Source organism: Bidens hawaiensis, unplaced genomic scaffold (genome assembly GCF_021521415.1).
Source record: "Bidens hawaiensis isolate Kalapana, Puna unplaced genomic scaffold, B.hawaiensis_p1.1 tig00419378_1, whole genome shotgun sequence".
Lineage (NCBI taxonomy): Eukaryota > Viridiplantae > Streptophyta > Magnoliopsida > Asterales > Asteraceae > Bidens > Bidens hawaiensis.
In genome coordinates, this window is record NW_027504842.1 from 61,423 (window position 1) to 66,247 (window position 4,825).

Below are 4,825 nucleotides of genomic sequence, written 5' to 3' on the forward strand. Positions count from 1 at the left end.
ATACGGTAAAAATCAAATTAAGCTTGAACCGAGATTAGAGGCTGATAGTTTCTGATATTCTGTGCTTTATTTGAACTAATTAATCATATCACAAAAACGCTTGAAAATTTGTTATAAGATTTTAGTGGACAACAATATCAATGACCGACTTAACGCCAATCATAATATCACTGAAATATAAAAACTGTGATGGAAGGGAAATTTGGTCAATAATTCTCTGCATAAACTCACCAAATACAAAAACATGTACCGGTTTCGAAAAACTTACAAAAACACAAAAATATTTTATGTTTTATTTTTAATTTTTGGATTTGAATGTAAATATTTTGATATGAAAAAGAAAAATACGAAAAAGATTTTATATATTTCCTTTTACATATTATTTAATCATTTTTAAAGTATTTTAAGTTAAGTGTTTTGAGCGTGAAACACGTTAAGGTATTTTATCTTATCACGTTGAGTAAGATTCGTAAAGTATAAGGTTATCGGGACACGGGTTTCGATGAGTTATTTATTCATTTAATTCTTTATTTTATTTAATTCATTTAAAATGTTATTTATTTTTAATATTTAATTTTAAATTAAGTTGAAAAGAGCTTAAATGGTCAATTCGTTATTTATGGATAACGAATCGGGTTCATTCCAATAACGAATTACTTCAATTCGTTCACATCTAATTCGCTTCCGCCACTCAGTAATGAATAACCCAATTCGTCATATAATTCGTCATCTAATTTATAATGAATTAAACACGAATTTCATATGATTTGTTGTTACTTCGTGTAAGTTATAACGAATTACTTATTCGTTTCCACGTGTAATGAATGTGATAACGAATCGTCTAATTTGTTAATTCAAAAATTAACGAATCAGCTGATTTGTTGTCTTGAAAAATGTGCCAATTCGTCCTATATAGGGAACTGTGTAGAATGAACCGTTTTCATTCACTATTTTCTTTTCTTCTTCACTAAGCGAAGCTCTGGCAAATTTTTTCCAGAAATATCGAATTTAACTAATCTAGTTTTTGATCATCATCTAAGCTTCGTAAGGTATTGAGGATCATAATGTGATGTTTTTCGTCGATTTATATGAACATCTAATGAGTCTCATAATCGATTTAAGTGTCGGGTTTTAACTTATAAACAGAAACATTAATTAGCCCAACTTAGATTGAATTTTTGTTAAATTGTTAATCGTAGATATGTTATTGATACCTTTTTGGGATGATTTGTGTATTTTGTAGGTTATTACATCGTGTATTATGGTGTAATTGAATCTGGGTTGTTGAGCGTTTGACCTTCAATGTTTTTGTCAATTTTGACTTTGACTCTAGATAGTCAAAATTGAACATTATTGGTGCTCATTCGTTATCTGCTAACGAATTGAACCTCATTCGTGTTCAATTCGTTACTAACAACTTAACGAATCAACTCCATCGTGAAATTCAATAACAAATTACTTCACATTCGTTATCTTTTCAACAGTGATTCGTTATGTCTACTACGTGTTTTCTCCATGATAACGAATTAACCAATTCGTTATAACAAAGTACCTAATTCGTTATAACGAATCAGAAAACATAACGAAATACAATTAAATTTTATTTTAAATATTTAAAACAAAAATTTAAAATAATATTTATTATATTTGTTTTTTTTCCGTTTTTTTACTAAATCTTAGATTTTTATGTTTTCTCAGTAATGGCAGACGAAATAGTTCAAGATGTTCCCGCTGCTGAGCAACAACATGTACAACAACAAAAGCTGGAACCACCGTTGTTATCGTTTGACAAAAAACATAAAATATGTGCTTTTGTCGGAACGAACTTTGCAGACGAAGTTGTTTTTGGGGATATGCTGACTTTTATACGCCGTTCATGTATAAGCTATGTCGTAACAGCACGCCCAGAGATTCGTTTTATCCTTATTCGTCCGTTCTGAAATTCAACTTGATACATGGAGTTTGAGGATCATATAGTTGCTGAGGTGAATCAGAGATCGATTGTGATATCAACAGAGGTGATACGACGGGTGTTGAGGTTTAATGATAATGAGGACAACCCGTGTGAATTTGATAAGGGTTTGACCATGGTCTGTTTGCAAGAGTGTTCTATGATGGTGAACTTGACAAGTCCATGTATAAAAATACAAACTTGTGCCCCACGTATAAGTATTTATTACATGTCCTCATTCGTCGCCTTGGTGGATGAAAGGGTAGATTTGACAAGTGCTGGATTATGCTTCAATCGGCATTTGTTGCGTTGATTTTGAACAAACCGTTCAATTTCTCCAAGATGATCTTCTATCATTTCAATGAAAATTGTTTAGTCAAGCATCGACAAAACAAGTCTCTTATGTATCCACAATTTATCCAGTTATTTGTTCAAGATGCTATTCCTGATCTGGTGATTGATGCAATGCTTCACAATGATGTGCTGAAACTTGATCACATGACTGTTGTTTGGTACAATGAGGAGAATGAAGTTGTATCGTCAGGATACGCCGAGGACCAAACGCTTGATTGGTCACATTTCTAATCCGGCGTATGTCTGTCCTTCTCATGATCGTTGGATCCACGATGATTTAGATTCCGAATGTGAAGAGAGTCCAGGTGGGAACATACAAGGTGATGATGGAGATGATGGTGAAGACGGTGGAGATGGTGGATATGGTGGTCAAGAGGGTGACCAACAACACATTGATGTTGTGGCGGCAAGTTCATCTGTTGCACAACATAAACGTAAGGGCAAGGAGTTTGCTTCTGACGAACTGCCTAAAATTTGCATGCGTCACGGATCTGGAGTTGAAATAGGTTCTCGTGAGCCTAGGTCATCTGATATTCAAAGTCCGGCGGTGCCGCTTACTACTAGCACTCCAGAATTCACATTGACGACAACTATAACATCTGATCCAAGGCTTGGTATGATTCCTCAATCCGTTTTATCTGCATTACCAAGGCCTATTGCTATTACATCGGTGGTTTTTCCAACACCGAATATGACGCCAACACATCCTATGGACATTTTGTTCATGAGGATTGGTCGTCCTCAAGGTCCTATGCAGCCGATACCTCCATCTTTCCATGCTATGCCCCAAGAATATCAAATGAACATGCTCTTGAATTTGATTCAACTTTATGAGAAACAAATGGCGGGCGATCGTCAAGCTCAAGAGCATATGTTAATCAATCAAAGTCGTTTGATGGGATTTGTCTCGTATTGCCAGAAAGAGAGAAAGGAGCTGCATGTGATTGTCATGGCTCAGGGGGTGAAAATTAAGGAACAAGAGGATTTAATTCTTCAGCTCACGTGCAAGGACGATCAAATTAAGAAGCTTAAGAATGATGACGATGATCCTGATGCTTCGGGTGCTGGAGGCAATGAGCCGTAACAAATCCACGGCTCATCCTCTGGTGGTAGTACGAGCAGCAGTGTAGGCGATGATAAACAGTTGGTGGTTTATAGTGACTAGACTAATTATCAACCAATTGAGTCGGTCAAAGGCAACACCATCCTGTTCATGGATGACAAGAAAGGCATCGTGATGAATTCTCCCAACCTTGACGATATTGAAGAAGGGTAGTTCGTCGATCAGTCCCTGACACGCGGATTGTTTTATTTTTAGGACCGAACGATGAATAACTCGATGTGTTGGAAGCCGAGGATTATGTGGAAGTGATCAACGACGAGGAAGTCTTACAAGATCTGATGATTCCTAATATGAACTCGTCATTTATTTATGAATATGAAGAGATTGATATAGAAGATGTGACAGTAGAAGAATACCTCGACCTCTATCAACGATCCAATTTTGATGAGGGTATTCCTACTTTCAACGAAGAAAATGTCAAAGCTGCTGCAGACCATTTGGAAAAGGTCTTGAAGGGAAAGGGGAAGAAGTTTGATTGGAATCCTGATCCATCGGTTGCTGATATTCAGGGTTAGTTCGCGTACTGGAGCAAACGATCTCGTAAGATTATTGAAGCATAGAGGTACGTTAATGAAGACCAGAAGCAGGATGCGATCACACGCGTTAAAGCCAATCAAAAGACAACTGTCAAAGCCGTGTCGACTGTTAAAGGTGATATCGTTTCCTGGCTTTACGATTCTAAACTTAAGGTCTGTATAATCAAATGGGAGAATGGTGTTCAGTACTATTAGAACAATACTGACGTTCTCTCATTACCGCGATGGGATGTTCGTACCCTCGCGAATCGACCTTTTATCAACCGCAGTGGAAATCGTCAAGCAGAATGGTTTCATCACCATTTGTTTTTCGAGGTAAACTGCGGGTTTAAGTTCTTTAAGCCACAGATTCCAATCTGTAAGTGTATTGACGAGATAGATCCACGTACGGGATGGAGGAAGCTAGTGATTAAGTTAAAACCACCAAAAACGATGAAGTACGTACCTGTGAAGACTTTCCCGCAAGGTCTTCACCTAACGTTTAACCGTTGGTACTACGACAATCGTACTGGTGAGGCCGTCATTATCCTTGGGAAAGGTTTGAAGACAAACTTTATTAGAGTTATCTATCCAATGTGGCTCGTTAACTTATCAGAGACTGACAATGACTTGTTGTTCGTGAATAAGATGCTGATAGAGCGCCAAAAATACTATAACCGAGCTATGCAGTTCCAGCATGTCGTACGTGTATGTCACGAGTTTGGGATTCATAGTTTTCATAATTGGGTGTCAAAACGATTCAAGTAAAGTAAAGACAAAGAGCTCAAGACGAGGGGGTGTTTGTTAGTGCGCGGTTTTGTCATCTCGAGTCTTTGTAATTATCGTTTGTAATTTATGAGTATTTTAATGTTAAGGCCGATT